The sequence below is a fragment of the Oryctolagus cuniculus genome, chromosome X (assembly GCF_051225735.1).
Source record: "Oryctolagus cuniculus isolate XC-2025 breed Fujian yellow rabbit chromosome X, ASM5122573v1, whole genome shotgun sequence".
In the NCBI taxonomy this organism is placed as follows: Eukaryota; Metazoa; Chordata; class Mammalia; order Lagomorpha; family Leporidae; genus Oryctolagus; species Oryctolagus cuniculus.
Window position 1 is genome coordinate 8877327 of NC_142888.1, and position 13610 is coordinate 8890936.

General features: G+C 37.5%; 1 long non-coding RNA gene across 4 annotated transcripts in view; it reads right to left on the bottom strand.

The window, feature by feature from the left end:
* Positions 1 to 13610, bottom strand: part of LOC149119547 (uncharacterized) — a 275068-nt gene that overhangs the window by 24934 nt on the left and 236524 nt on the right. For all 4 annotated transcript variants that reach the window (XR_016228108.1, XR_016228103.1, XR_016228107.1 and 1 more), the window contains one exon: positions 10259 to 10353. This is a non-coding gene — a long non-coding RNA (uncharacterized LOC149119547). The remainder of the gene's footprint in view (positions 1 to 10258; positions 10354 to 13610) is intronic.

Consider the following 13610-nt stretch of genomic DNA (forward strand, 5'->3'; position numbering starts at 1 on the left):
AACCCCACCAATAGTTATGATGGGATTCAGGTGACTGTAGCCTACAGACAGGGTTAGAAACATGCTTTAGGTATACATCATCCAATTTCAGCTAAAAGAGTTTTATGAAGAGGAAAATACATTTGACCTAGATTCAGCAATTGATCCTCTGGTATGTAAGCCTTACATTTCTAAGTGATGATAGGTGGTTAATCTGTACAAATAATTAATGTACGCCTCAACAAAAGAATGAAAAATAAACACTGCTGTATGTACACAGGAATGGATTTTTTGCATCTTGGGTTAAAGCATCTAATAACAAAATGCTAAGACATAGTATACCTTGAGAAGCATAGGTTTAAGCAAAGAGGGTAGCTTTTGGAAAACCATATTGGAAGACTAAAAGGAGTGACTTTAACGATCATGTAGATAATAATTCTGAAGGCGTAAGTGCAGATTTTGAGTAACACCATTTACAAAATGTGAAAATAGGAGTAAATATTTAACACAGTGGTTGAGACACCACTTAATATACAGACCCCAGACCAGAGTGTGTGGGTTTGAGTTCTGCTCTGTTTCTGATTCTGCCTTCCTTGCAATGCACACCCTGAGATTTAGTAGGGATGATAGTTCAAGTAGTCGCCACCCATGTGGGAGATCCTATGGAGTTCTGAGATCCTAGCTTTGGCCTGACCCAACTCTTGCTGTTGCAGGGCATTTGGGGAGTGAACCAGCAGCTGAAAGATGCTTTAGTCTTTCCATCTCTCTCCGTCTCTCATTTCTACCTTCCAAATAAAAATAACATTTTTCAAAAAGTGAAAACAAAGTAATATTTTTAAAATAAGTGATGATTTATAAATGTGATTATAAGTATACATGTGTAACATCATTAATACATTGGATATTAGCAGTAGATATTTGAGCAATAGACATTTCCACAGCTCATATATTCAAGTTGTCCAACATTTTCTATTTCACCTTTTTATTGAGTATCATCTCATATTCAGGCATATACAGAATTTGTGTTTGAGAGAATCAAGGATGTCTTTGCAAGAGAGATGGTATTTGAGCTGCTCTTCATAAAATAGTTAGATGTTAATCAAGTAGCTCTAGAGTAGGAACTTCTCAAGCAAAAAAATATCACATGAGTTAAAGAATGGTAGTTAGGAGTAGAAGGTGAATAGTAAGAATACCGGGCCAGGGGCCAGCATGGTAGCACAGCATGGTTAAGCTGCTGCCTGAGATGCTGGCATCCCATATGAGCAAGGATTTGAGACCCAATAGCTCTACTTCCTATCCAGTTCCCTGCTAATAAACCTGGGAAAGGAAAAGATTGCCCAAGTCCTTGGGCCCCTGCATCCACTTGGGAGACCTAGATGGAATTCCAAGCTCCTGGTTTTAGCTTGACCCAGCCCTAGCCATTGCCACAATTTGAGGAGTAAATCAGTGGACAGAAGATATCTCTCAGTCCCCCTCCTATCTCTATATCTCCATCTCTTAAATAAACAAATAAATCATTAGAAAAAAAGACGACCAGGCTGAGAAAATAATACACCATTAAATTATGGAGATTTAACATCAATGTAAGGAAATTTTACTTTTATTCAGAATCTTTCTTAAATGATGCCTCCTTCAGCATTAAACATCTGAATAAAAACTTTCAAAGAACACTAAACGGTGGCTTAAAAACTGTAATGTTAGTCCTCATTTGACTTCACAAAACTCTATGCCCACAGATTCCCATGTGCAGTTAGAGACCCTGAGGAAGAAACTTTTTGGAGCTGGCTTTGTGGCATAGTAGGTAAAGCCATCAGCTGTAATGCTGGCATCACATATGGGCACTGGTTTGAGTCCTGGCTACTCTGCTTCCCATCAGCTCCTTGCCAATGTACCTGGGAAAGCAGTGGAAGTGGGCCCAAGCACTTGGGCCCTTGTACCCATGTGGGAAACCAGATGAAACTCCTGGCTCCTGGCTTCGGCCTGGTCCAGCACTGGCCATTGCAGCCTTCTGGGGAGTGACCAGTGGATGGAAGATTCTCTCTCTCTCTCTCTCTCTCTCTTTCCTTCTCTCTTTCTCTCTCTGTAACTCTTTCAAATGAATAAATAAATCATTAAAACAAATTTGCAACATTCTGAAAAATAAGTTAACTTTTTACATTAACTTAATATTTCCGTTATCTACTGCTATGTAGTGAACGTCTCAAAATTTAGTGTTCCGACTATGACCTTGTCTAAACAAGATAAGAGTCGGAGAACTCAGAGGGCTTCCATAGCCTTGGAAACTCATGACTGGAGCATAGGGAGATTACTGATGCCATAGACAGGAGTGTCAATTGGTAAAGTCAACAACAGGAGTCACTGTGCACTTACTCCTCATGTAGGATCTCTGTCCTTAATGTGCTGTGTATTGAGATTTAATGCTATAACGAGTACTCAAACAATATATTTCACTTTGTGTTTCTATGGGGGTGCAAACTGTTGAAATCTTTACTTAATGCATACTAAACTGATGTTCTGTAAAAAAAAAAAAAAGAAATTATCAACTCCCAACTTGACTCTTACTGGGATTAAACATGACAATAGGTCTGATCTGATTTCATCATCATTTAAAAAAAATCATCTATTATTTTTCACTTTATGTTTCTGTGTGGGAGCAAACTGTTGAAATCCTTACTTAATGTATACTAAGCTGATCTTCTGTATATTAAGATAATCGAAAATGAATCTTGATGTGAATGGAAGGGGAGAGGGAGTGGGAAAGGGGAGGGTTGTGGGTGGGAGGGACGGTATGGGGGGGGAAGCCATTGTAATCCATAAGTCGTACTTTGGAAATTTATATTCATTAAATAAAAGTTAAAAAAAAATTTAGTGTTCCATAAAAGTTCTTATTGCCTTCCATGATTCTGTAGACTTAGGATGTATTTCTTCTGACTCATATGGTATTGGCTGAAATACAGTAATATATGGAGAGTTCAAGACAGCTACATTTACATGCTGGTAGCTGGATGGTTGTTGATCCAGAATTGTCAGCTTTGGCTCTTCTAGGAGTATGACTCTCCACATTGCCACTTGGCCTTCTTGACAATATGGCGAACAGGTTCTGAGGATAACGGTGCTAAAGGTGCATGGGTGAACCACGAGTCTTTTAAGGCTCATCCTTGGCTATTACATGGTATCACTTGAACTGTATTTCATTCCCAACAAGTTACAGAGATAAACCAGAAAAGCAAAAAGATACAGACTAAACAAGAAAAATAGAACAGTGTATCCAAGACCTGTGAGAGAACTATAAAAGGGATAGCTACATGTAATGAGAATACTAGAATGAGAAGAAAAAAGATCAACAAATGGAAGAAATGCATGAATCAATGACGACTCAGAATTTTCTCAAACAAGAGACACTGAAGTCCAGAAAACATCGACAAAGCAAGTGTCCAAAGAACCACACCTAGGCGTATTATTTTATAAGTACAGAAAATCAAAGATAAAGAAAACGTTTTGAATGAAGCCAGAGGGGGGAAAACATCTTACATATAGAATAACGTAAGAATTACATTCAGCTTTTCCCCAGAAACGATGCAAGCAAGAAGATACTGGAGTGAAATACTTAAAAGTGCTGAAAAAAAAAAAAAAACTTAACAAACCAGAATTCTGTAGTCTGCAAAATTATCTTTCAAAAGTGAAGGATAAATACTTTCTCAGACAAACAAAAACTGAGGTAATTTCTTGCCACTAGACCTGCCTTGTAAGAGGTTCTTTAGAGAGAAGGAAAATACTGTTTAGTCTAAAATTCACACCCACATAAAGAACACTGAAGAAGGAACACGTGAAGGTAAAAGGAAGTTTATTTTGCTTATTCTTAACTGATCTAACAGATAACAATTTGTTCAAAATAATAATTATAACAATGCATTCCATCGTGTCCCTTCATATGTACATTGTGTGTATATATCACACGTATATGCGTGCTTTTATAAGCGAAATGTGAACAGACAATACCAAAAGTGAGCCCAAAAGGAGACTCTGGACACTGGATGATAATGATGCATCACTGCACACCTACCAGCTCTAACAAATATACTCCTCTGGTGAACGAAGCTGGTAACAGGGAGAGGACATGCGGTTTATGGACTATCTCTGAACCTTCCTTTCAGTTCTACTATAAATCTAAAACCATCCTAAATTTTTTACAACAATAACACCATAATAACACTATAATGAGCACTGGAAATTATCACTGAATTCTCACTCAACATCAATTCTCACAATCACCTTATTAGAAAACTATGATTACCTCAACTTATAGACAGGCACAGGGAAACCTGAGGAGTAATTCATGTTGCCTGAAGGACACAGCTAGCAACACAGATAAACAGGTTTCTAACCTAGGGGCTGACTTCTCCTGAAAATGGCCATAATAGACATTTTTGGCTTTGCGGCTTAGAAGGTCTCTATCACAACTATACATCTACTCAGCTCTGCCACTATAGCAAAAAAATGTGGCCAAAATAATATGTAACATAATGAACAAAGCTGTGTTTCAATAAAACTTTATTTACAAAATCAAGCAGTGGAGCATACAGCCTACAAGCTGTATGATTTTCTGAACCCTATTCTTCCCCATGATTGTCCCAAGCATCTTAGATTTTATGAAAGAAAGACTTTTATATCTCTGTATTCCACTGGACATTTAGCACAGAATCATATATGTATAAGTACTCAATTCATACTTGAAGCAATGGTCAATAAATAAATAAATTCAAACAATACCTACTGTTTCCTAGGCATTGTCATAAGTACTTGCCACACAAAGATAACTGAAAAAGCTAATTAAAATAGAATTAAAAGGTAATGTACATTTACATCAATTTTTTGATTATCATTTATATATCAATGAAAAAAATAGAAATTGCTGCCCATGAAGGGTTTATAATCTGGAAATCTTCAGATCATTCAGCAAGATTGTACTTGTTTTATATTGTTACCTTAACAAATTACCATGAACGAGGTTTAAAACAATACAAGTTTATTATTTTGCTGTTCTATAGGTCAGAAGCCGAACATGAGTTTCACTGGGCTTAAATGAAGGCATTAGCAGGGCTATGTTCTTTTCTGGAGAATTTAATGAAAGACACATTTCTTCATTTATTATGGTTCTTGGCAAATTCAGTTCCTTTTTTTAAAGGTCTATTTATTTATTTGAAAGGTAAAGTTATGGGGGGGGGCAAAAGAGAGAGAGGGAGGGAGAGAGGGAGAGGGAGAATCTTATATCCACTGATTCATTCCCCAAATGGCTCTGAATGGCTATAATGTCCGGGTCTGAAACCAGCTGAAGCAGAGCCTAGAGTTTCTTCCAGGTCTCCCCTATGGATGCATGGGTTCAAGCACTTGGGCCATCTTCCACTGCTTTCCCAGGTGCATTAGCAGGGAGCTGGATTGGAAGTGAAGCAGCCAGGTCTTCAACTGCCACCCACATGGGATGGCAGTGTCACATGTGGTGGCTTTGCCGATTATGCCACAGTGCTGGCCCCAAAGTTCAACTCCTTAAGTACAAGCTCCTTACCATGTCAAAACCAGCAATGGGGCACTGAATCACTATCTTGCTGCCCTCTTTCTAACTTCAGTCGGAAAAAACTCAGAAAAGAATTTTAAGGACTCGAGAGTTAGATCTGATCCACGAGAATCATTTCCCTGTCTCAAGGTCCTTAACCGTGGTTACATTGGCAAATCCTTTCGTCATGAAAGGTAACATCTTCACACGTTCTAGAGATTCAGACAGACAGGGACATCTTTTATTGGGGGGAGGTGGGTGCATTATTCTGTCTACCACAGATAACACCATAGAACTACATATTAAACTGGATGAATTTGATATCTGCCAATGGGCTATATTTCTAGTAAGTCAAAATAGGATATAAATGGTATTTATTAACATATGTGATAACCCATTCATAGCAGATAGAACTAATTATACATTCCCCAGTTTCTCTCAGACCTGTAGACTTGGAATTACTGATTGTTTGGTCAGTCTTAAGTAATGCCAGCAGTGTTTCAAAAAGTATTACCTCAAAAAATTAAAAACACATAATTTCCTTATAATCCTGACATATCTAGGAGGAACCCTCCATTTTGAACCCATATTGTGCATTGGGACCTGCCTTTAAAAATAGGATTTCAACATGTCATTGGACTGAAGCTTTGTCCCTGACCTTACGATGGCATCCAAGGCCACTTGAATGGGTCTGCACCTTAGTTTCTGATTTCTCTTTTAGTTTCCTTATATTAACTAGAGTGTTAGCTGTGAAGCTGCTCTCCTCTGGGAACCTTGCCAATCCCTCCAACTGCATTTATTTTCCAGGCATTAGTCAGGTCTTCCTACAACTGAGGTGAGCAATGTCCAACTAAAACCCAAGATTTTCACTTCCAGAAGAGCCACTGTATGGTGTACCCAACCTGTTATTGATGACTCATACTACTTAAACCAGTCCAGGTTACCCTAAGTCACAAAACTGAGGCTTGGTGTGGCCATCATTCTAGTTTTTCAACCTTAGTGTAGTTCCCCAAATCAGACCCTATATTATTCTTTATCTTCCTTAAAGGTCCTACCATCCACTAATGCTCATATTAAAAACTTGGAGATTCAATTGCACTCTGATTTTATCTCCCATTTGCAAACACCAGCTTGCGCTGGGTACTCCAGAGTGCTGAAGAAGAGTTCTGAAGAAGGAGTGTGCAAAGGCAGGAGAAACAATTTCTGTTTTAGAGACAAAGCACATTTTCACAACCAGATTTTCAGAAAACCTTACTAATGCAGTGCCTCCAGGGCAGAGGGAAAGGTTCTGCATATTCTTTGGAATGGACAGAGACTTGTATGGAGGATGGAAAGTTCTGATTTGAGTAGCAAGAATATTAATCTTACAGTTTTAAAGACTTGGTTGGTTATCCAGAGTCTGTCACCTTCTTTGACAATTTTTTCAACTAAGCAATGCAAATAATGCCACTTCGCGGGTTGTTGCGAAAATTAAACAAGATAATGAGTATGAAAGCACTTCGTAAATGCCTATGTCAGCTGTTATCATTGTGATTATTCCACTAATGCCCTCTGTCTCCACTGCAACAAATATTACAACTCTTCAGGGCTTGCATAGAATATTTTCATGGTAATCAATCATATCTATTCAGTATACCATTTACTTTTATAATCATAGCAAAGGTCATTTTCATCTAATCTTGTCCATCAAGTTACATTTTGGACCAAGTTCAGGCTAATCAAACTTGCCAATATTAGGATATTACACTTGGCTCTATTTAAAGCTTCATTCAACCGCATTTTTGAGAACACAAGCCAACATTTGTGCATATTTGTAACATAAATCATATATAAACAAGATGCCAAAAGCAGTCCTCTCTTTTATGAATCGGTCTCTGATTCCCAAGACAGAATTAGCCCCCTCTTCTATTTTCCATCACGCATTGCCAATATTATTATAGTACTTATAATTTGGCATTGTAATGATAGCTGTGACATCCTTCCACAAGAGGCTGTCAACAACCTTAGGACTGGGATTTAGACTTTGTATTCTTACTCATGGTATACAGTAGACAACCAAAATGTGTTTATTGAAGCAAAGGGGGCTCAAGCTGTAAGAGAAATCACTGCTAATCACTTCCAGCATATTTTAGATATTCGGGGATTCCATATAAAGGTGAAACAAAGTAAGGAAAAACAATTCTCTCAAAAAATTTCATTAACCATTCTATAGTACGTTTAAAAGGTGTTATAGTTGTTTGTAAGTACAATGTAAATTAGATCGTCTCAAGCACTTCATATTAGACATAGGTGAAGGGAGAAGCAACTCATTTGACCTTCTCAGGTCCTGAATGAGATGACCTGTATCTTCCAGAGAAGGGGAAAGTTTAGACTTCACTTAGGGAGAAAGCCAGTATCATATATAGAAAATGGATGCGTTGCTATAAAGGAAGATAGATATGGAGGAAATTTTCTCATTCAGAAAGTTGTTTGTTTTTTATTATTTTTTAACTTTTATTTAATAAATATAAATTTCCAAAGTATAGTTTATGGATTACAATGGCTCCCCCCCCCCCATAACGTCCCTCCCACCTGCAACCCTCAATTACACAATTTCATGTGATAACATCACCTACCATGTTATCATTAATTCCTTCTTGGCACATCTTTGAGTTAAAAATCAGTCCATAGAGGGGCTGGCATTGTGATGCCACTGCTTTTGCTACTTTCAAGGCAGGCATCACATATCACAGTGCCACTTTCATCCCAGCTGCTCTGCTACAGATCCAGCTCCCCACTAGTGGCTGGGAGGGCAGCAGCAGATGGCCAAAGTATCTGGGTCCCTACCACCCATGTGGGAGATCCAGATGGAGATCAGCGTTCCTGACCTCAGCCTGGACCAGCCCTGGCCAATGTAGTCATTTGGGATATGAACCAGAGGATGAAAAGATCTCTCTCTTCCTCTCTCGGTATCCCTGTCTCTGTCTGTCTCTCTCCACCCCTCCCCCTCTCTCTGTTGTTCTGCCTTTCAAATAAATATTTTTAAAAGATTAGTCCATATAACTTTCAGATTAAATGCAAAAAAATATTCTGTGCTGCAAGATGCATTTTGGAAGGCACTAGATCGCTACATGATCCCCTTGAGTGAGATGAGAGGCCAAGGTTTCAATGACTACCAGACGATGCTTTAGTCATATCTCTCTCAATATTGACTTGCTCCCCTTAAGGGTCTTATTAAAATGCTTATTCTGATTCGATTGGCCCAGAAAGGGTATTGAGAATTTGCATTTCTACCAATTTTAGAGTTGATGCCCAAGCTGCTGACTGACACACCACACACTGAGTAATAAAGTTCATGGAGACACTGGAAATAAGAAAATTTATCAATGAAATTTCTAAGGTTAATCACCACTGTATTTTTCCTATGCCACTAGATATGGATATTTTCCCTATTACCTTTACTTAAGAGAATAATTACTATAATAAGCAGTCTTGAAATGCTGAACCTTTTAGTCCAAATCTGATCACTATGTAAAAGGTGTCTCATACAATGATTAAGAAATGAAATATCTTTGGCAGATGAGGTATTATATTTAAGCTATATGCTTTTCTTTATCAATTCCTGTCTCTATGACTCAATTCACATGTGACTTCTGAAATACATTCTTGATGATATAGTCTGTGAGCAATGCAGAGTGCAGAGTTCAATAGTCCCACCCAATAGCAAGGCTTAAATGTTCAACATGCACAGGAATAAAAGAGCTTCCCATCTCATGTGAGTATTTCCAGTAATGAGATAGTTCTTGGGATAATTGAACTGACCAAGACAGCCAACCCAGACAGATCATAATCAGCAATGACAAAATGAAGAGCCTTCAAGGTAAAAGAGTTGTATTTTCCAGTGTTCAACATATTGGATTTTTAGACATGCCCTAGAGGTAGAAAACTGCATCCTCTTAAACTGATTCTTCATAGCACTAACATCACTTATCCTAAGAATTCAACAGTATGATTTATATACCACATGATAGAAGAACTAGAGTCTTCGGACAACATAAATACTTCCACGGCAGTATTCAAAATCTATAGGCCCTCTTCCTCAATTTGAAAGTTTCCCACCTTTGTTAATACTCTTTGTTCTCAGTTTACCTTAATCAATTGGTATACTATATCAAGTTATGGATAGCTAAATTCTATGAAAGAAATAATATTTTAAATGCACTTAAAAATAAATTACTATTTAATTTTTTGATGAATTCCCTGTAAAGAAATAAATTCTTCTTTGAGAATAATCATCTCCAAACACTTGTTATCATATATTTTTCAAGTTCTTATATCATTATTTTAAAGCATTTCCATTTTACACATAACTATGTATCTCTGTTTTGTTTAATTTTACAAGGGGAAACCAACATCCATGGGATGGAGAAATACTCAGAGCTAGCAAGAGTGAGAGGTGGCTACAGGTAACATGGATGAAAGGGTATGGGGGTAGATCCATGACCTGGAACCCAGGGAGACCTGTGGTTGTATGAAAGGAACACCCGGTGCCCTTTAATGCAGGAGTACACTCTTTCCACTGGTTAAAGCCAGTCCTGATTGATAAAGTCCATAGAGTTCACATTCCTAAAGCACAGAGCTGGGTAGAGAAGCATGGAGATGCAACTTCTGGGGCCAGAAAGAGAACTGAGAAGTGGTAGGCACAAGGAGCATTTGGAAAATCAGAGAAATAAGTGGATGTTGACTTACTGAACGGAGAAACCACCAGTCTTCCCTGCACAGTCAGATCCAGAATGACAGCAGCCAGGCATTCATACCCCAGCAGGAGACTTCTTAGCTCATCCCTGGGGAACAAAAAAGAAATTACAGAAAAACAATTAAAATTTTGGAAGATACGATAAATAAAAAAAATACAGATAAAACAGGTGGGGCCGGCACAGTCGCACAGCTGGTTAACGCCCTGGCCTGAAGCGCCAGCATCCTATATGGGCGCTGGCTGCTCCACTTCCAATCCAGCTCTCTGCTATGGCCTGGGAAAGCAGTAGAAGATGGCCCAAGTCCTTGGGCCCCTGCACCCACGTGGGAGACCTGGAAGAAGCTCTTGGCTCCTGGCTTCGGTTTGGTGCAGCTCCGGCCATTGCAGCCAATTGGGGAGTGAACCAGCGGATGGAGGACCTCTCTCTCTGTCTCTCTCTCTCTGCCTCTCCTCTCTCTGTGTAACTCTCACTTTCAAATAAATAATCTTTTTTTTTTAAAAAAAAAAGACAAGATAGGCAAAGTAGAGGATCAAGAATTTCAGCATTCAACATGAGTAACTGTAATAGAGTTCCAGAAATAAATAAAATGGAGGAGAGCAAATCATCGAAACATAAAATTCAATATTTCAAAATTCAAGAATACTTTTCAGGTGGATTTCCAGATTGAAGGGATTTGCAAGTTCGCAGCACAACAGATTAAAATAGGTCTTCAGCAATGGAACAGTACCATAGAGTTTTCAGAAATTGAAGATACAAGGAGCTTTCAGAGAAAGAAGAAACTCGTGTCATATACAAAGGGTTGAAAAGAGAGCATTTCAGATTTGTGAACAGAAACATAAGCAGCTAGAAAGCAACGCAGGAATGCCTTTAAACTTTCAAAGGAATACCATATCTAACTTGTAATTCTATAATTAGCCAAACTATCAGTTAAGTAAAGGCTTTTTCAAATACACAAAAACCCAGAAGTTTACTTCTTAGCATCTGTTTCTCAATTAGCTCCTGAAATATATGTTATACCAAAGGGAAGGGTGTAAACTAGAACAGAGGAAGAAACATAACGCAGGAAACAGAGAAACCAGAGACAAAGGTATCCTCAAATGACCCACATGCACCCGGCTTGAAGAGTAATCAGTCCAATTTGTAGAGAATTCTGAAAAAGACTTTAAAATTCCTGATAAGCTTGAATGCATTAAAGAATATTTAGACAATTAGGGGAAGTAGCTAAGCTAGTAACAACTACATACAAAATTATGCAACCACAATACAAGGCAACTATTAGTTTCCAAAAGAAAATATATCTTTCAAGAAAAAGGAAGAAAAGGAAGAAAAATATATTATATAGCTCAGAGATAGTGTTGGTATCATTTTACTAATATAAACACTGAAGATTGTACAACCGTATGCTATAAATACATTGGGAGGATAGAATGACAGGAACTTTCAATGTGTGTGGATGCAAAGAAAAAAGAGCTCTTCATTTTCCTTTCTGGGATGTCAATCAATATATTCAAATTTAAGAAATCAAGAAGTAAGAATAAAACCATGTTATTTAGGGAAATGGAGATAAATATGGGTACAACCAAAACATTATTGTAGCATTTTCTGTACTGTTCTGCACAGAATATATATGTGGAAATATACAAAATTGTTAAATTTAAAATATAAAATAAATTCCCAAACCATTAAGTTAAGCTTATATAGAATATGTTTTTGTTGGGTGTCATAGCTCACAAATTATAGTGTATAATTCTTCTCTTTCTCTTCACATTTTTGATATTCCTGAAAAGGGAAGTGCTTGTTATTCTAATTATTTCATAAAATATAATTAAATTTGAGTTTTAAAATAAATATTTTTAGTAAAATATTGAGAGAACCTAGACAGTTTTGAGAATTTCTTTCATTGCTATCACGTTGATTAACCTGTGTACTGTATTTATACCTTTATGACTTGAAATTCTTCTTGAGGGACCAGCATTGTGGCGGAGCAGGTAAAGCAGACGTCTGCAGTACCAGCATCCCATACGGGTACTGATTCAATTCCTGGCTACTCCACTTCTGATCCAGCTCCCTGCTGATGGCCTGGGAAAGTAGAGGAAGATGACCCAAGTATTTGGGTCCCTGTCACCAGCGTGGGAGATCTGGATGAAACTCCTGGCTTTTAGTTTTGATCTGGCCCAACCCCGGGCCATTGTGGCCATCTGAGGAATGAATGAGCTGATAGAAGATTTCTTAGTGTCTGTCTGTCTGTCTCTCTCTCTCTCCCTCAACTTTGACTTTCAAAGGAGTAAATAAAATTTTTAAAGAACTCTTCTTGAAAACTGTATTACCCCTAAGGAAATACTAGAAGTTTAAAATAATGGAAACTCCTTGTTATATAGCAGACAAAAATTACAAATCTTATTTTCTAAGACTGACTGCCTTTCTTCGTCGAGACTTTGATGAACCATTTCTAATAATGACATTTTCCCAGGACAATTTTAGGATGTACTTTAGAACTCTTAATTAGGTTCTGTTGCTTCAACATGCCAACACTACAGCATATCAACAATGTAATTTTTTCTTCACTTTGTGCAGTGTGTCATAAAATCTATAACAGAAAACTTTCTCTTACTGATTTCACCATCCTCTTAACTAGAAGAAAAGAAGGAAATGTAGATTCACATTCTGTTTAGGACATGAATGTGAACTGAGATGTACACTAAGAAAATATAAAGACATTTCTAATTCATTTGCATGGTGATTTGATAAGAATTTATGTTCATGACTACTTAGGTTATATAAAAATGAATAGGAGAATATAAGAGGAGAAACACCATTATGAATTCTAAATCAAAAGATTAAAAAATAGTAATATCAGGCTATTTGATTCAGATTTTATGTTCATGTTCATGTACTACTACCAAAAAGCTGCAAAATAAACACTATTGTAATACTTATTTTACAGATAATGAAATTGAGACATGATAAAGTAAAAATTTTTACTCTTCTAGAAAGTTGTACGTCTAAGAAATAAGTCTAAACATCTTTGAAACAAGGTATTCTTTTAGCCACTATTCTAAAACACTTCATATTTAACTTTTAACTAATGACAGTCTTCAAATGGATTACATTTTTGTGTTGGAAATATAAGATGAGATTATCTTTCTCCTCAATGTTCTTTTAAAAGATTTGTTTATTTGAGAGGAAGGGTTAGAGTCAGAGAGAGAGGTCATTCCCCAAATGGCTGCAATGGCCAAGGCTGGGCCAGGCTGAAGCCAGGAGCTTCATCCAAATCTCCCATGTGGGTGGGCAGGGGCCCAAGCACTTGGTCCATCTTCCACTGCTTTCCCAGGCACATTAGCAGG